This window comes from Lepisosteus oculatus, chromosome 1 (assembly GCF_040954835.1).
Source record: "Lepisosteus oculatus isolate fLepOcu1 chromosome 1, fLepOcu1.hap2, whole genome shotgun sequence".
Taxonomy (NCBI): Eukaryota; Metazoa; Chordata; class Actinopteri; order Semionotiformes; family Lepisosteidae; genus Lepisosteus; species Lepisosteus oculatus.
The window spans coordinates 28,134,926-28,155,410 of NC_090696.1; the positions used below are offsets into that span (position 1 = coordinate 28,134,926).

The 20,485-nt window shown below is 37.9% G+C and overlaps 1 protein-coding gene across 2 annotated transcripts in view; it reads left to right on the top strand.

The window, feature by feature from the left end:
- Positions 1-20,485, top strand: part of rnf150a (ring finger protein 150a) — a 76,326-nt gene that overhangs the window by 1,236 nt on the left and 54,605 nt on the right. The gene's annotated exons all lie outside the window — the stretch shown is intronic.

Below are 20,485 nucleotides of genomic sequence, written 5' to 3' on the forward strand. Positions count from 1 at the left end.
CTGCTAGTATTAACATGAAAAGCACGCATTATATATGTTTTAAAACGTCCCTAGTTAAACGTTTCAGTTAAATTCATTTTTGTGTGTTGGGCTTAATTTTTATGTTTTTACACACAGCACGAAATGTTGGCAGGTAATAATTCACTCACAAACTAAATTCCTTTGTGATCAGACGAATGTTCAACGTTTTTCTACAAATTCACAGAACATGTAGTATGATTAACGCCATCAGCGACAATTTTTCTGGCAGTTGTTTATGTCTGGTCTTTTATAACGTGATTTGTACAGAGAAAGATAGTCTTTGGGTATAAAACGCATTCTCCTGGTAAACGTGTACAGAAATATGCTCTAAGTTCCAACAATAACGTTGAGAAAGAGGCAATGTGTTTTGTGTTCTGAGTTTGAGGTAATTTTGTTTGGACACGGCAATTACAATGCCACGTTACTAGTCTGCGGAATATTTTGCCAGTATTTATTACAATTGATAAAGGGAAGTCACAAGCCTCTGGTGTAAACGGACTGTGGCATATGGGCTATAAGTTAGTGCTAAAGGGTGCTGTTGTATTGCTAAGGTTCAGTCTTATAGAAACAAAGCACGCTTAGTGATTTCTGTTGTGGTATATATATATACATGTAAGTTGTGGATAACACTGTAATCTAGTAGATTTTCATCATGGCTCATGAACAGCTCTGCCATGTAGGACAGATATTTTTTTTTCTGATGGTGTGATCCAGATTTGGGTAGTTTGGTTGTTTTTTTCCCTCAGGCCTGCCTTAGCTGTGGGAAGAGGGCTTGTGTTTAGAAGCTGCTTGCTCTGGCACTTTTAGATATAATCAGTGGGATTCAGTATGGGGTATCGACTCTGTGTATCTGCCCCATGTAGTGTCTTCAGTTGGGTGGTAAGTTTGAAGAAGCAGGAATGCAGCAATTGTCTGTTCTGGAAATGTGTTTTGAATATCTGGAGAGCTGCTGATAATGCATCTGCCAGGATACAGACATCCCTTAATGAAAACCAGGTCAGACTTTCTTGTATCCCAAATTGCTCCTCACACAGTTACTCATTGAGCTGGGATGGAAGAAGGCTTCCTGAAATTCTTAACCAGACTTTTTCCACACTCTTTTGTGTCTGTTCTGTCAAGATGGCTTGAATTGAATCTTATCAGGTAGACTATGTCTTCCAAAATTCACATGAATTACAACAGACTTAAGGACCTTGAAGTTTAGGGAGGATCCAGTGAAGAAAAACAAGGGTAGACGATAAGGTCTTCATCTTAATTGGTTAATTATGTTGATTTAGTTTTATTAATTAATCAGTATGTAAATTGAACTATTATAACACCATAGTCAAGTGGATGAATTAACTCGTGACACACCCCTTCTGAAAGGCTGCTGACCCCTGGACAAGGACCTCTAGTGTGCAGCACAGGTCAGTGGGGAGGTCTGTTCCAGCAGAGAGAAATCTGGAAGTGCTGTTCTGACGGCCGGCAAAAGCAAAATCTGAACTTTTTTATTAAAGAAAAAAATACATGAAAATCTAGTTGTTTTTTTTCACACGTTCATTTTACCATAGGAGAGCGATATTGTAAAAAATGTTGAAGTCTGTCGTGAAAGGAGGCAGTGTCCAAGTTTTGCCTGGGTTCTTACTATGACACTGTGGTTAGGGGTAGCCCTGAGCATGCCACCGCACAATTTAAAATAATTAACTGTGGTATGTGTGGAGAGAATGAGGTGTGTGCAAAAACCTGCAGCTAATTTGTTTATGCTTTGCTCTTCAGGTCTGACTTGATCAGCATCACCTCTGTTTCTTCCCAATGTAAATAAATAACTCATTCAGAGTTTTAAGAAAGTGAAGTTCTGAGAAGGCTGAATCTGATGAATTCGAAGCTCACTTCGATGTCCTTGCTTGGCTTTCTCGTGCTGACACCACTGCGTCTCAAAGTGGTGTCTTCTCCACAGATCTTCCTCTATTTTGGTTCACTGACCACAGGAAACTCCGGGCTCTGTCAAAATGTGAATGAAAGATGGTGCCTGGTTTCGTGTCTCTTATTAACAACTGTAAATAAAGTGTAGTTATGGTAATGTTGCAAACAATGATATGTCCTCCATATTTCAATTTCTGTGCAAGTGTTCTTTCAGGCTCAAGTATGAACACATGCTCTAATTTGAAAATGAAGAAGGGAAGTGGAAGGGTTGTAAAAAATGCAATCTAAATGTGAAGCACAGCAAGTCCGAAATGGTCTCAGCCTTTCTTCATCCAAAATAAATTAACAAAGTAGTGAGGGCTAATCCATTACAGTTCTAACAGCTAGCCAATTACCATCGCTACAGAGAGATCCTAGCTTGAGTCACCTTACCTTGACCTGTGTTTATGGACAGACAGATATCGTCATTGTGTAGATTTCCAATGCAGTGAACCTACTTACCGTTACTTCTCCTGACCCCTGCACTGTTCTTTCTTTAAAATGCATCCATACATTTAGTAACTTAAGGTTACTCGGCTTTCACAGACACAACATGGCCGTCTTTCATTTTCTCAAACAAAAATGAGGTTTTCTCTTTTCTGAATTTTCACAGTTCGGGATGGATGGCGCCTTCTCCTCATCTTAATTCTTTTACAGCAAATCTTATTGAACTTAAAGCCTCTTGGGAAGGTCTGTGTGACATTCCTGGTGGATACTGCAGCGAGTTTCCAGCCTTGAACTTGCATGTTTTGAAGTAAGGTGGGAAAAAGTCGAGAAAAAATGAAATGTTTAATTAAAAGGATTCTGTGATGAGAGGGATGATTCTCGGTTTTGCACTGGATTTTTAAGTATCTACCTTTTTGACCAAAGAATGGTCTATTAATATTCAAGTTCAAGTTCTATAGAAGGTTTCCCAAAAGAAAATAACCTAATTAAATGTAGTTCATGACGTATTAGAAGACTTTGAAGTGAACTCACTTATCCTTTATGTTGTGAAGTGGCATTGTAACTTGTACGTTCCTGAACTTTCTCTTCAGGTTTGTCCCACCAGCCTACTGTCTAGTTTATTGTGCTGAACCGCAGGTGAAATGCCTGGTGTTCTGACTGCAGATTTCAGCTGTCACATTGCATTCCTCGGCTGAAGTTTCAAATGTGAAATTGACTTATTACGTAGCCTTTAGAATTTCACTATTAATATTTCATTAAAGGCTACTGTCTAAGAGGATTAAATGATTTGGATTGTTTAACTAGCGGATTCGTCGTTAGATTCCTCATTTCAAAGCAGAAGCACTTGATTGGTGTTCAGTCTCAGCCGCAGTAATTATTCGGCAAGCCATTTCTGTTCATTCCAATGAATGTAGAAACGTGAAGACAATCATTCAAAGGATATGTTGAGGAACAAATTAAAATGTTTTTATTGACAGTTGTATCATTTCTGGATCAAAACCTGGTGCTTATACCAGCGTAGCTCTCAACTAGCCGATTCAGTTGAAAATGAGACCTGTACTGTTAACAATGAACAGTTTTGCTGGTACAATGTTCAAATCCTAATAAAAGGTGAATATTTTGCTGCTAAGAAGGGATATCCTTCTCAAATATGGTTAGGTTTGTGTGGTGATGTTGTTTACTTCCATTTTTGGTTAACATTTATTATTTATAGTAGCTGTGGTTTCTTACTGTTATGCTGTCTAAGTGAATTGATAGCTGATCAATTTCTCAGTTGGCCTCATGTTCTTAAAACTGGATAAAATGGGACATATCTGATTTCCTAATATCACCTCCTCACGTCCATCCTTTACATGATTCTTTGATTCTATTTAGTCAGACAGCAGAAACCCATCGACTTCGCAAGGCCTTTGGTTGAAGGCTTCATTTAAAAACCACTCATGTGAAGAGTGAGGAGATTACCGGATTTGCCTAGCGCTCGGAAACAGCATCACAGTACAGTATCTGTGAGGGCTTTCAAGTAAGGCAGACCATCAGGTGGCAATGTACAGTAATTCTCTGTTGCTGTGTTTCATTCTGTCACCTTTATATGAAGACTTTTGAGTTCAGTTAGACAAAAAGGCAATTTTATATTATCGCAGCATATCTATAGGCAGCATATATTTCAAATTATTTATTCCTGTTGAATTTTGCTCCTTTTTCACTGCACAAATACATATTCAGGTATTCAGAAATGACGAGAGCAGGAGCAAGAAGGTAGTTTTCCAATTTTCTAAGTAACGAATCAGCATTTTGCATTTAATTTGTTAATTTTTTTGGCCTGGAGTGTCATGTGCAGTCAAATACCCGCAACGTGGTCTTTGGTGACGGTGAGCTCATAGAGCTACTGGATTCTCTGAGGAACGCTTTTATAACTCTTCAGCGGCTTATAGTTACTTTACTGGTCTAGTGTTTTCAACTGCTTTTGTATTTGTAGGTTCTTTTAATCAAAACCTAAGTGCTCAGACTGAACTCTGGGAGGGAGGCATTAAAATATCAAATACTGCAAAGATAAATTAAGACCTAAAACATTGATGACAGAAAAAGTCACCCCCTTCGCTATGACAAGCCCAGATTAGTTCAGGTGTACAGAATTACTTTCGCAAGTCATACAATTAGTTGAACAATATAGGTGGTAAAGGTTCATATTATCTTATTGTTGTTTGGAATCCAAACTCTGTTAGTAGAAATGGTTGTTCATATGATTTCAGAATAAAACATGGAGAACAATGTGTATGGTGAATTCCATCATTAAGAAGTGAAAGGTGTATCGTACCACCCAGATATTGCCTAGGTTAGGGTGTCCCTCCACGCCGAGCAATCAGGCAAGGAACAAAGTACTGGCAAATCCCCTCCATCAGTCAGGACTCAATTCTAACTCCAATATAATCTTTTACTCCAAACTTATTTTCATCTTTTACCTTTTATTTAGGTCAATTTCTACATTTTCTACAGTTGTAAAAAACAGTTGTCGTGTGCCTGCAGTTGCAGAAAGGCATATAACCCTTAGACTGTTCAATTTGGATGTTTTGTAGTTATGTGTGTCGGGCAAATAAGTTCCGTTAAGAATTTTTCTAATTTGCAAAGTGGTAAAGGGTGAAATGACGGAAGGGAAGCTTGGTATAAAGCTGTTTTAAACCTCTTATGTGATTGCTTCTAAACAAAAGCTTTTGGGTCACAATAATTAGTAAAATTAGTGACCATTTTTGAACTCAAACTACATGGTAAGACAAAGTAGTGTTTGATCTGTTTCCTAGGTGGTCTCCCATCGAGGCACTGGCCAGGCTCACACATGCTGAGCTTCTGTGGGTTGCCGGTTGAGTTGCAGGGTGTTGTATCGGCAGGTCATATTTTGAACCAACCGTATGTCCTGTTGGTTTGGTTTGGGTAATTAGTACATTAATATTTCATTTATATTAATCCTTGCTTTTTGGAATGCTGGGAGTTCTTATGGAAATTAATCTCCATTAGTTCATGTGGCTTCTCTCCTGCTGTAATGGCCTCCTCCCAGTTCGCAGAGAGACAGCGGCTCGGGGTGTGATTGGATATCTTCAATCTTCCCTATCTCTCCGGCCTTGTGATGAATTGGCTTCCTGTCTGGAGGGAAAGCACTCTTGTTCTCTGTCCCATTTTGTGCCCAGAGCCCCTGGAATGTGCTCCGTGTAGCTGCAGCCTTGACCAAGATGTACCAGTTCATGAGAATGCATGGATCAGATTGCAACACTATATCATTTTATCTTAGTTGGCAGTAGTCTTCGCTTCAAGCAACCTTTAAGTACACAAGAATTTACATACAAGAGCAGGGCATTTGGTCTGTCTTAATTAATTGTGTATGCACGCTGCTTTGCTGTTCTGTGAATTTATAGAACGATTAGAAAACTAGTTGTTGACTATATAACATAAAGCAAAATGAACAAGGGTGATTCAAGGATCTTACTAAAATGTTAAGGCTATTCATTTTCATGTCAGTCATTGTCTCTTCCTGCAATTTTGCTTGACAGGAAGGCTTCTTGAAATGAATTCAGCACCTTGATATGTTCGGACATGCTTTCAGTCACTGGAACGAAAAATAAAAATCTGACTAAACCCCAAGGAAGAAAGCAGTAGAATTTAAACAGATTTTAATATCCTCTCCCACGAAGTTCTGTTTTTCCTTTTTTTGACCTTGAGTCTTGGGGGGGAAAAAAAAGCAGTTATAAGCTGGGTGTAAACATTGAACCCAAAGTACATTTGCAATAGATTGAAAACATTTTCATAATCGGTTTTGATGAAGGGGAGTTTGAAATGAACTGATATGAAGGAGGCTTATGCTAGCTTGTGTATTTACTGGTAATAAACAGCCATTTTTGTGTAACACACCAGGAAAAGAAGACAGAAAATAGATGAAATCCAAAGTATTTTTTTACTTAAATTCATTCCACTGGGATGAGACTGTTAAAACTTATGGGGTGTATTCCATTACCCCCTTGAAACAGCTTAAGATTGATCTGTGGAGATATCTACTGTATTTTATTTTCCATTATTCTTCCTTAATGAGTGAACTACCCAAAATGTGACAGGAGTCTGTTTAACAATTGGATTTCTTCAGGATGAAATACCACTTAGTGACATCAGTGAAAAGAAAATGACAAGGTTTATACTCGCTGTTAAATCCTCTGACATCGCACATCACACTCATCACTCTTAACAGAAAAAGGAAAAAGCTACTCATGGTAAGGATAGTTGAAGAGCAGATTCTGTTTCTTTGGAAAGATTCACAGAAACAAGTCAAAAAGAGTTATTCCTTACTGTTAGTGTTTCACAGAATATAGGACTGATGAAGGAACTGTATTGTTAAACAGAAGAGGAAGTGTGTTTATGTTCTGAAATCAATTGTAAGGATGGAATTACCCAGAAATAAAACATATTACTTTTGTCATGCATATTAGTCTAGTGATCACAAATACAGTTTGCTTTAATGAAAAACAAAATATTTGTTTGGACTTGCTGTACATTCCAGCAGTGATAGTTGAACATGTGTGCCTGAACATGTTAATGATAGAATTCATTTCAAGTAGTAGATAGTTCTTAAGTTGCTCTTATAATGGCAATTAGAAGACCTAGGGATGCAAAAAGATTGGGAAGGTAGTTAGGCTGTGCTGCAGCTTCCAGGTTCATTGAAAGACGATTTTAAATCATTGCAGGAATTTAGATCATAAAGTAGCCAAATCCTTTTTACGACTTGCCTGTGTCACCATGGAGAATACAGCTGGGGAGGAGCTTTTAGCAACAGCCTGAACCAATGGCAACTGGGCATGCTAAACCCTGCTCACTGTACATCAGGCAGATCAGGCACTGAGAGGTGAGAAAGAGGTAGAAGGAGTCTGCACCAGAGGTAGACTCGGAGCCAAATGCATAAACAGTATATAGGTGGGTAAGAAGGCTCCACAGCTGAAATGTTGTGTTTTCTTTCTTCTCTTTTCAGCATGGAATTAACCTATTACTTGTTCCTAAACAGTATATACTGTACATCCATATAATTAAAATCATCCTTGCTTCATACTGTGTCTGTCTCGCAAAGATTCTCTTTGCCTTAACTTTAATGCAGTCATGTAAACCCACTGGCTGACTTATATAAAACGAGGAATATTAAAAGACAAATGCTCAAAGAGCTTTAGTTTGCTCTTTACTGGGAAATTGAAAAAAATCAAACCGCTTCACTGCATGTTGTGCTGTCCTGATGCTTTTCTGATTGTGACCTTAAACAAACCAAGGCAATACTGTTTGTACAGTACATCATGTACGAATGGTTTTATGGTCATACAGAACATGACTAGTCAGTCGTGCTAATGAGAAGTCTTTGTACACCTTGTGAGTTTGTGGTTGCTGTTCCACACAAATGTCCTTAAATGTTGTTCGCATAACTGGTTCTATGGAAAAATCATTAATTTCAAGAATTCCTAGAAATGCTGTTGAGGTTCTCTGAACATCCTGGGATGTCCAAGCAAGTTTGAGCATGTACTTTTACAAATCTGTTATTGTGTGAATTGTGCATTTTTGGGGATTTAATGAAAATTAACACTTTAATTTAACAAGTTAAATAAAATATTTAATTGCATCTATTGGAAAGTACTGTGAGAGTTACGCATTCTGGTGATTGTGTCGTAATGGGCCACAATTTAACACTATATTCCTTTATTTCCAAGTTATATATTCTAAGCTATATATTAGCAGGCTATTGGAATGAATTTCAATGCTGAATCACGGCCCAACAATTTGTTTGGTACGTTAATGTCGTGGGCCCCCATGTTGTGGTATCAAATTGGTTAACTTTTTTAGGCGTAAATATGAAAACTGATTTCTGGACTTGCCAGGAGTGCAGTGGCATGAGTTCTTCTTCCCAGAAAGAACTGCTCTCACTAAATCGATTTGGAATTGGTGATCCATGTTGAAATTCGTTGTGCTATTTTTTGTTGCGCTGCTTGTTTCCTCAGCGGGAGAGAAGCTGCTTGAGCCCGAGAGAACGGTCAGTGTGGTTGGTAGTCTGTGTAAGGAGGAGGGTGTCTGTGACGGGGATGTGTGGACACTGACTGACCGTTGTCTCAGTAGGTGCCAAACATTAATTCATCCGCCTGACCTTGGTATAACCTTGGTGGATTACTCTCTGTAATCTCTCAGTGCTGTTACTGCTTATCCATTTGGGTAATTAGATGTGAGACACTGGGCATGAATAATCAGAGAAAAATTATATTCATTTATGCTTCTTAGAAGAACAGGGAGCAGTAGCTTGCTCTAATGTGCAAGAAAATAAGGTCCTGCTGGAAGCCAACCCACCACCCAGCTGTCTAGCCCAGAGCTTCCTTTTCCAACTGTACTGTAACTTGATTGGCATGAACTGGGTTTTCCATCACTCTGGTCACTGGTATTTATCTGATTTGTTTGTATTGCCATTCATGTTATGGGCTTTTGCCAAGCGCAGCTGCAGAAATCCTATATAATAGCTTTTATCATAAAGCATACGTCTGTGCAGGATTTCTGCTTGTCAGAAGCAATTTAGAGCTCCCCCTTTTACAAATAATTCATGGTTCAGCAGATTGTATTCCTATAACTGCTAAATCTCGCGTGTTGTTTTTTTGTTCTTCAGATCTCTTGTTAGTGGCATGTTTCAGTGCTAGTGTGTCACTAACATACATCTTGTTCACAAGCCAGCAACTTTATCATCCGTAGAAATGAAGCTTTGAAATGAATCCTTATGGATCAGTGATAAAAGGTCTGTAACACTGCCTAGGCTGGTACAGAAGTTGCAGGTACCTTTTTCTTGTGACCTTTCAAGTGCAATATGAGAAATCATGAAATACAGATGTTTATTTCTAAAAAAAAAAATAATCGACAAAAGTTTTTTAGATGTACGGAATTGTTTATAGACCTAATTAACACACAGGTTCTTCAATATATAGATAGTTGTGTTCAATCTGGCTATATTCATGGGTACTGTTCCAGAAAGAGAAAAGGTGGTATCACTGGTGTTTCTCACATGAGAAGGCACACAGTTTTTGTGAATTTTAAAGATCTTTGAAATAAGTCCTTTCTTTAAGGTTCTGTAAGAGTTATAATGCTCTTAGCAAGTAACTCTTAGAAAAGCAAGGCCTGTATTATAGTTTAAATTGTTCACAGGAGAATAGAAACCACAAACGATTGACACTTGTGAAGAGACTTTGTTCCTGGCTGGGTAAAAATGACAGTGCGGAATCTGGCTTCAAAAAGAAACTAGCGGTAAAGTTCTCTTTTTATTCTTTAAAAAAAGCAACAGAGACAAATTCTTCACTGGTTCGTTTCAGTCTGACTGACAATTGGTCAGTCGTTCTGTTTCTGTTCTTGGTCTTGCTGCAGAGCTCTCTGGTGCGAGTCCTCTCCCATCTTTCTCTCTCTGACTCCCTGCCTGACCCCTTGTGCACTGTTGTGGAAAAAAAAGAGTATAGTAATGCTGGCTGATTTTTTTTTTAAATAATGAAGTAGATTTTTTTTTTTTTGTTATTTATGAAGTGAGGTTAGTATCTACTATAAGGACGTGGTGAGAACTAGTTTAAGGTCAAATATGTGTAAATGTGTTAAACCCTAAAATACTTACTTTTTCACCAGACTAGCTCACACACCTGCTGCAAAGGGATCACGCATCTCGATAAGGGAGGAGCACACCTGTCAAGTACTGGCATCATAGGTTATGGCAGCTGCCTCTGCTTAATTAGCTGGTAATTAGCTGCCTGTCACAGAACTGTTGACATTGTACCCACAGAGCAGTGACAGGGAAAATCATCATATGCTCAAGAGGTTATCCTGATTTTCTGTTGTAACGGGACTGTGCATTTGTGCTGGGCAGATCATGCATTTTCTTCTTCGTGGGGAAGGATTGATCATCTGATGGCTGTTTTTGAATTTAAGCTTGCTTTTTTGAGCTTATTGTCCGACTGCAAACTTGGATTGACCATTGAAGGTTTTTAATGTAATATAATCTGAAAGATTAGTGTACTTTCGATCGTGATTAATTTATTGCTAGCATCATTCAGCTAACCCATTGTGGATGTTTCTTTTGGTATGAATTCAAAAACAGTTGCACTCCACATGCATTTTTTTGTCCTGTGTAATGTTTATTAAATCCTAAAAGTTTTAAAGCATTTTCTGCTACCCCTTTTTTTTCCTTTTCATTATTAGATCTTCATGATGCTTATCAATAACATAGCATTTGGGAACATAAAGTCAACAGTGAAACACCAGCTGCATTAACAAATACCGGTTATGTCAGGTTCGAAGATGAAATGAAGAGCTGATAGGAAAACTATGTAAAGCATGAGTGGTATGCTAACTGTTGCGAACAATATGCCATTTGAAGTGGAGGTTCCAGTGTGATGTTGGGGAAGCAGTGTCCTGGTACTTGTAGTGATTGATGGCAGCCTGTTTGCATGGTGCTTCATTGATCCAGTCCTGGGACCTCACATTTAGCTCGCCTTGATTAGTCCTGTGGGCTAATCTGATTGGACAGCATTCAGCAGTACAGTGTCAAATCCTCATTTTGCTGGTGTACTGGTATCTTTTTATGAGATGAGATGAAGTTCTGCCTTGACTACCCCACTCTCTTTAGACATGAGCCCCATTGAACCTGGATGGACAATGTGTTGCCTATGTTATGTTTGTTCAGTAAGATATCGGCGCACTTTCTTAAAAAAACACAAACTTTCCTTATAATAACTTTGTAAATTTGTTTCCGTTATAGATGACTAGTGAACTTTTGAAAGCTTTTCTTTTTGTTTAGTATTAAGGCTTTAGTTATTTCAAGGCCTCTTTTGAATCTTCTTTGGTTTCCCAGCTTTGTAGTATGAAATCTGGTTTGTGTGTGTGCCTTGTTTCCACATGGACTGATTTCCACACCATTGGCTGAACAGTGGTGATGAACACTACACATGATGTTCAGACCTGGCCTAGAACATTAACAGTCATGTCTTGAAACTGGCTATCACAGGCTTATTTACATGGATGAGGAATAAAACCAAACGGAGCCCACATCCTCTGTAGGATCTGAAGTACTTTCTCTCCTAGTGTAAGAGATGAAGTGTGGTATGTCATTGACTCCCCGAGCACCATAGACTAACCGCTTAGAAAGCAATAGAAGGTAAAGTGACAGCAGTATCAGCTCTTGCAGCAGTCGGGACATTACATTCATTTGAAGGTTTTATGGAGAAAGGAGTGGAGCATTTTCATAAATATTGAGCTAACTTTTTATTCTATTTGAACTTCAAATATTATTCTACACCTCATTGAGTGCATAGTCAGTAACAGTGCCTGTGTGTTTACATTCCCTCCACTTCATGTGGAATTATTTGCTGTTTAGCAGTTTCAGCTGTGAACACTTGTGGGTAGATTGCTGTACGTGCTTAGGCTGTCAATTCAGACATCTCTCTTCAAGGAACCTTTTTTAAAGAAAAATATTATCCTTCTATCTTTTACGATTTTGAATTTTGCTAATCTCAAAAGAGAAAGTAAATTACAGAATGTTTTATATAACCCATTTTGTTTCAGAATTTATATTGCAACTGTGCCACATTGTGCTTATCTGAGTTGATTTAGAGTTTGTAAGGGTCTCAGTTGCTGACCTTGCAGGGGTCCCAGAGAGCATGTGTATCTTCAGGATTTCCAGTTATCTATAAAAAGGTAGCACCTGAACAGTTGGAAGAAGCTGGACAATTTGTCCATTTAAGCCAATAATGTCCAGATGGACTGAAAACCTGTAGCCAAATCGGACCTCCTGGAAATGAAATGGGGACGTCTGGCCTAAAGAGACATTTTTGTTGTTTAATATATACTGTTCATCTACATCTAGCTCCAAGGCTGTACATTGCAAGTTCATTTAGCTTTAAGGTGACATAATATTGAAATAAATGTAACATGAGATGTTTGCAAGAATCCTGGAAGCTCACAAGACTGTTTCTCTGAATCCTGAGCTCAAACCGTGTGACTCCTGTAGCTGTTGGGTACTTTTGAGCCTCCTCCTTCTTGCTTGGTAAAGTGTGAGGGCTTGTACCTGCAGCCGGCGATGTCCTCTGGCTTGTGCTACACCTGTGAAGTCTTCCAAAACAGATTTCCTGAACATCTAAAGGTACACAAGAGTGCACACTCCTCATCTTTAGAGGCAGTTGGTGTTAAGGAGCTGTGTGTAAGCCTTCTTGTTACAGTGGGGGCTGCTTGCAGAAGAGGTACAGTACTAGCCTGAACTGTTACTTTCTGACCTTTCACACTAATGAATGAACCCATTCGAATAGCGACTGCCGTCATCATCTTGTCAAGAGTTTTATATTCCTTGGATCTGGCCCTTTTTATGTCAAGACATTAAAGATGGCTGTGTTTTCATTTGACAACAAAAATGTATTGCCACATCTGTCATTAAGAGGACTATTGCTAACTTCAATTTATGAAATGCCTGAGAATTCGTGTCTCTGACTTGTTCGTCTCTCCCAGGCTGCTGTGGGGGTTGTTGTGGTCGGCTGGGCTTCGTAACAATAGGTTGCTCCACATGGATTGTGTATAGAAGGGAAAAAATAATGGCTAAACCTCAATGAATTAACATTTGGCGATCTAGAATCAGTAGGTCATTAAAAGTGTAATCGTAGGATATAACTTTGGAGAAAGTTATACTTTTCTTGAGGAGCCTGACTGTGAACAATTATCCATCCGCCTATTTTTCCTCATTTAGAGTCAGGCCGGTGACAACCAGCTGCAATAACAGCGAAAAAATTCTTTCTAAACATTTCTGACAGGCTGAGGACATTCCAGGAGAGGAAGCTGGAATTTTAATATGTGCGTTTTGATTTCCCAGCTGAGAAAGTTTGAATAAGGGCTTTGTCCTCAAGACTCCCCCTCATGGTCTCTCCTTCTACTCTTTATAGGGTTGAGAATAACCGTGAAGAGTTGAGGTACAGCCTCTAGTCTCTCCAGAATCCCTGGCAAAGAAGTACTGCTACTGCAAATTTTAAATATAAATTTAGTTGACATCTGAATGTAAAATTTATGCACAATAAATACAAATGTTATATGGCCATAAAGAATATAAATTACTTATTTATAGGTAAGAAAGTGCCAATGGGGTCCTACAGTATTTTCTGCAGGGATGATTTTATGATATTTTGAAGTCAATTCAGAACCAGTTTTCATCTAAAATGAATCTGGAAACCATTCATACAGCAGGGGATTTGCCTGATTCATCTGTGTGGGATACAACAGCAATGTCCTGTCCTGGATTCGAACCCCATGACCCTTCCATCCAGTTTGCATCCATTCCTATTGGGAATGAGGCCTCGACTGCCCACTGAGTTATGATCCTTGGCACTTTATCGCTGCAAATTCCTTAGGATTGAAGAAAAGTACTTGTCTTACTGGATGTTTTGTGCAGCCCCCTGTGAAGGGATCCGGCTTGTTTTGCAAATGTGCAATGATCTGCTGTTGCTTATGTGCTGTAAACCTGGCGTGACGGCGATGGAGACTCTGGTAGTAAAGGCATGTCAGCAGCACTCAGGTGAGAGAATCCACAGCAGTTGATTAGTATCTCTTCTTCAGCATTAGGATGGCTCGTTTGTAGTTAATTTTTTTACTGCTATGTAAGTTGTGAAAATCAGAAATACACTGTGTAAGGATTCTTTTGGAAAACGTTAAAGCAATGTAAAATCCTTTAAAATAAACGCATATGTATGTCAAAACACAATGGCTTAACATATTCACAATGCATATTCGTTCCTCTGCAAATATTGACTTCATCGTGGATATGTTTAAAACACCAATTTCCCAATCAGTTGTCCAATTACAAGATACAAATAATAACAGCCATTACTTTCAAATCAAAAATGTATAGTGCTTTCAAAACTTGTAAGTGTATGCTACAGGGCTCAGAAACAGAGCTATAATGTTATCACATTAAAAAGTAGAATTTATACAAAGGTGATCAGAAGGTTTTGTCATTTTTAGAGAAGCTGGAAGAGCTGTTACTACATACAGGTGACCAGGTGGAGCTTCATTTTTATATTTGGGACACTAAGTCAGTTAGTAGTAAAATATGAGAAAACATTAACATTACATTACTTTTCATTCACATATTTCGATAGTTTTGTCATATTAGAGTCCATTTTTAACTTTTCTGGGGCCAAGGTATACAGTATGTGTACCATTGTAGTATGCAACCAAAATATATTATTAACAGAAATAACACAGGTGACACTAAATGCCACAAACATTTATTCCCATCGATGTTTTTCATAATTCATGTGTAATTTGTAAATCTTCTACGGACTCTACAATTCTTCATTTTCTTTTAGCTGTGTAAAAGTAATGCTGTTTGTATAACTGTGTTTTGTTCATGACGAGGAGCAGTTAGATCAGCAGAGGAAAACATAAAAGAGAAACCATGAAAATCATCTCGGCTTTTTCTACTGGCAGCTGAGTGAGTTTAAGGCTATATTTTGGTATGTTTGTATAGCCTCTTTTCCACAAAGTGTATGCTGAAGCTAAACCTTGAGAATGTCATGCCTTATTTTTGCAAACATTTAGGTTTGGGCTGAAGCTGCAACATAAACATTTTAAGAATCTTGTTCTGTTTTATAGTGTGCAGTGCATAATTATGCAATATGTAAGGAGTTGGTGGTTAGGAGAGGACATTTGATTCCACAAGCAACAGCTGTTCTCCACTCATATTGAGCTCATTCTCTTTAAAGCAGTACATTTGGGAGCAGTTATGCAGATTGTTAGTGGACAGTTGCCAAGAACTAATATGGACCCTGTGCATGTGGCCTAAAGCCATCTGGATAAATCACTGTTAGGACTATTGTCTACTTTCAGTCTTTGCCCTGCTTGCTCTGTAGATTTCCCCTTTACAGACACAAAATGAACAACTACAAAACTGGCACGTCGTAACCCATTTCCAAACTTTTACCTGTGTTTGATGAAAGAAGTGCCTAAAGCCTAGAGACTTGCAGTATCAGCTATGCCTGGGAAATGCAAAGCACTTCATTTTCTTAAATCAACTGGATGAGTGGAACTACAGGGTGTCATTTCAAACCTTTTTGTGCTGCATAGTTAAATATTTCCTCCCTCTGATCTATCTTAATTGATTAGCACTAGTTATCCCATATAAAGAGTTCAAAACATTTCAAAATTGACTGGCTAGCTTACTGCTCTTATATTTCAATTGTAGTCTAGACAGTGGTATGTAGGAGCTTGTAATAAGCTGTCCAGCCAGTTGGTTAAAGCTGATACACCGACATCTTTTAAGGAATGGCTGGATGAAATCCTTGGATAGATTTAACTGCTAATGGGTTTCTCTCATTTGTAACCTTTCTTAACTTTGTGTGTGTCACATTTGTCTGCCTAACTAGAATTCCCACAAAATGCTTTCTGTTATTACAAAAAATGATCATTTTTATAACAATTCTGATTACAACACAATTGCATCACAGTTTTTAGACATTTCTGAGTGGTTTTCAACAAAATATTACAGCAAAATGACTTAGTGAAATCCAGACTAAAAACTTCAATTAAAAAAATAGGTCTCTAAGCAGGTTTTAAAAAACAATGTCAAGAAATACAGAGTCTCTAATTGGCTTTGAGCTTCAAGTTATGCAGACTTAGAGCAAACTAGAAGGTTCTGTCAACCATTGTATTGAGCCTGGTCTTTGAGTAAGAAGGCCAGAATCAGCAGATCCAAAGAGGAGAGCAGGTCTGTTTTCCAGCAGTAAGTTCTTAAAATAATCTATAAGCTTTATAATCTGTAATACCTTATTTGTAAGCAAGTTCTCTCAGAATTTCACAGGGAGCCAGTGCAAGTTACAGAGGATGGGAGTTGACCTTTTTTTTTGTATATGGATAGCATGCATGGGTAGCAGATTTCAGGATATGCCAAAGCCTGTTTAATATCTAAGAAAAAGCCTCAGTAAATAGTTAGATGGTACAATATAGTCTAATCTTAATGATTTCAAGACATCAGAATCTGCTTTTCACCCTTTGGCAGAGTAAGGTTCTTAATTGAGCAGCCTTACACAGGTTGATGAAACATGCTCTTGTGACATTCCTAATATGCATCTGAAATTAAAGTGCAGAGTCAAAAGTGACACCCAACTTTTTAACTTGAAGTTTTGATTTCAGCACCGTTGAAGTCCACTTTTTTTTCCCCACTTCAAAAGTGAAGAAGTTTGCGTAGCTGACCTTGGCAATCTATGAACAAGTGTTTTCTGTTTATAGAGTAATCCCCCAGTTTACGATTTTATCAACCTGTTAAGACATGTTTACGGTGTGCTTGTTGTGTTGCCGTGTGTGTGCTCTCTTCATTGTGTATTTTATCTTGCATTGTCTGTGCAATAAATATCCATCATGAGTCCAAAATGTGTGGAAAAATCTGTAAAAGTAACTGTGACCCAGAAAAATAGAAATATTTAAGTTACTGGATGAGGGTCAGTAATCATAAAAACATTTGTCTTGCTATGAATTTGGCTTATTGACCACTACTGCCTCTACAGATTTGTGATACGGGTGAGCGTTACAAATTCTTGTTTCTTTTTATTCTTATTTCCTCATTATGATGATTAAATTGAAGCTTGAAAGGAGACATAATTGTTCTGTCTTTTATACAATTGTAAACAAAGTGATTGGGGGGTTATTTGTTTACTGGTTGTCGAAGACCCGATTGGTAAATATGATTTCACTAAATGTTTAGTACTTTGTATATGATGTTTATATGTTAATTAGTTATTCTGAAGCTACAACAATGCTTGATATTTTTGGCTGGTGTGCTATTCTAAATTAGGAACCAGTAATAGGTTTATTCCATGGTGAAAAAAAGAAGAAAGAGAACACAACGTTTTGGCCGTGGAGCCTTCTGATTAGTATTCTAATACTATTCTAATTAGTATTCTAATTTATACTAGTGTTGGGGGGGAGTTCTGGGGGGTCACATGCAAGATAGAAACTTTAACATCGGATCCTTTAGAAATGTTTTTCGCTTTATAAATTTTCCTTTAACAAACCATTTTCATTGTACAACTTACATTCATAAAAAAAGGGTGACTTTTGTTGTTCCGTTTGCCTTCCTGTGCTTCTTTTATCTAGCTTCATGAATAAATCAGGTGAAGTCCAAACATATGCAACACTTTGTTGTGCCTTGAAAACTTTTTTATTAGTTTCCTGTGGAGGTGGACTTACGTAATAATTCAAAAATCCTCCTCCAGTGTACCGAGGAAGAAAAAATGAAAATCTTTTTTTCCACAGTTTCTGCTTTGGATTTCACTCATAGGCACTATTGTGTCCTCAAGGCTAACTTGTAGAGAAATAAAAAACTCCCTACTACTTCTGGGACAAAGTGTTGCCGTTGGATGTGTATATATTTCTTTGAATATTTTTTTTTCTCTTTTTCTTTGCCTGATCTGCACTAGAAAACAGTGTTATGTACTGTAGCTGCATGTTGTTCTTGTCATTGTAAAAGGTCTATATTACACTGGCATTTATGTAAGTAAAACATAATAGATAATTGTAATCTCTGTCAGTTACTTTGGATATACGCATTTGCCGCATACATGATTATGATAATACATGAATTAATTCAAGTATGTCATGAGTTCAATTCAAGTCAAATAAAAGCTTCCCAAACAAAAGCTACAGTATACTATGTATACTAAGTTCAGAAGAATCAACAAAGATCATCTGCTCTTGGTATTAGTTTCACTAATTCAGAGATTAGAGTAAAAATAAGGAGCAATAGTGTCCCTTCCTGGAATTCTAATATTCTTTTTTGGACCTTAATGTGCAGTATTTAGATATGGGTGTTTATGTACTCTAGTGTATATAGTATTGTAGTTTCCCTGTGCTGTACATATGTAAGAAACAACCTTGTATATACAGTACTGTATCTAAACAGTTTCTTTTCCACAGAGACTGCTGAGCTGAGTTAAACTATGATCACTGGGGTCAAGTTGTTCTACATAGCAGTGTGTACACTCCCAGTTGCAGGAGAAAATTCTATCCAGTCCCAAGAGTTTTCCTCCACATTTTTTAAAGGTTTGGTAGCTTTGCTTTTTCTTCCCTCATCTGAAGTCTGAATATCCTGCAAATGTACTGCCTTTGAATAGGTTTACTGTATGTAGAAAAGTGAGTAGTAACATTCCAAGCACTGTACCAAACACCTAGCAGATTACAATTTTTGTAGACAAAGAAGAGTGTTATGTGCAGGTGGCAGGAAAATAAACTATATATATAAAATGGAAAACTCTGAGCCAGAAGTGCCTTCTTAGAAAAAAGGGTTGGGTCCATACGTATGTAGATTTGGTTTTCATCTTCTTGATTGAGTTTCATCTTTTTGATTGACTGAGGTAAACGAATAGAATTCAAATCGAAGGATGTTGCATCAGAATTGTATAATATACTGTTGAGATTTTGTATAGAATACTGTATTGTGTACCATTTTGATCATCATATTCCAAAAAAGATATTGCTGTTCTAGAAACAGTGAAATGAAAATAGATTGTGATTGTGAAATTGGGGTTGTGGGAGTATGGAACAAGTTACCCAGTTGTTATCAAAGCTTTAACATTTTCTTCTTTCAAAACAACAGATGGATGTGATCAATAGATGAAGTAGCTGTTACTAACTAGTCAAACTAATTGGTCTGAATTTGATTTGGAACCATTGTGTTCTCTCCATCTTTAATGGTTTAATAATTAAACAAATGTTATAATGCACATGAAGCCCCTTATAAGGTGGACAAATGATGGAGACCACAGGTTTTTGTGCTAGCTTATTAAGGAAAACAGCTGGCAACAACTCAGGACTGTACTGTGTACAACTTCTCAGTTTTTCTGAGTTTTTAGTGTGCTCTTTCTCACATTTGTTTTATATCCCCAAGATGTTTTGTATTTGGCATTTTCCATGGCAACCAATGAGAGAGAAGGATCTCTTTTCAGCCAGCTGTCTTAATCCTAACATGTTTCTGAGCCAGAAAGTGAGCTGAATAAGCTTGAGCTGAACGAGCAGCACCTGGACCCTCCTGACTCATGTGCTAGCCACTGCAAAGGTCTTGTTCATGCTCATTGAACTGACCCCACGAACCTGAGGTCTTGAGGTTTTTGTAAGTCCCTGGTGTGATGAAAGATGTATGTGTACACATGTTGACTAAAACCGCAAATTGAAATACCAGATTGTTGCTTTTCTGTGACTACCATTTATCAGAATATGAAGACATGCTTAACTTCTTCCTTCTATTTTGATGGACATTTTCTGGTTTTATACCAGTACTTTTACAGCATTTGATTCACTCTCAATCTCTCTCTCATTCAATTCGTGTATTTCAATTTGGAAATATACAATGTAAAATTCAAACCCATAAACTACAGCACACTTCAAATGTATTTATACCTCTGATCAAACAGGAACAAAATGAGTCTTATAATGGAATAAGTTAAGGATGGGATAATTATGCCTTGCTTAAAACAATTATAAAAAGGTTTCCTTTATCCTGGGGTTGTGAAAGCAGTTAATATAAGGAAGACATTCAGTAGTTCATGGTTAAGGCCACAGAGCTCCCTGAACACTGCAGGCAAATGGTCTTTGTTGTCCACATGTTGGGGGTTGGCTATGAAATGATCCACAAAGAGCTGAATCTACCACTTTCCACTGTAATGTCACTATTAAGACATTTATAAGCCAGCAGCTACTGTATATCACCCTGCAACTCTCAACTGGTAATGCACTGAAGCTCAGCAGGTCTCAGCCTGGTCAGTACCTGGATGGGAGACCTGGGAAAGCTAAGGTTGCTGCATGAAGAGGTGTTAGTGGGTCCAGTAGGGGGCTCTCACCCTGCGGTCTATGTGGGTCTTAATACCCCAGTATAGTGACAAGGGCACCATACTGTAAAAAGGTGCCTTCTTTTGGATCCGACATAAAATTGAGGTCCTGACTCTCTGTGGTCATTAAAAATCCCAGGGCATTTCTGGAAAAGAGTAGGGGTGTTACTCTGGTTTTCCTGGCCAAATTTCCCTTT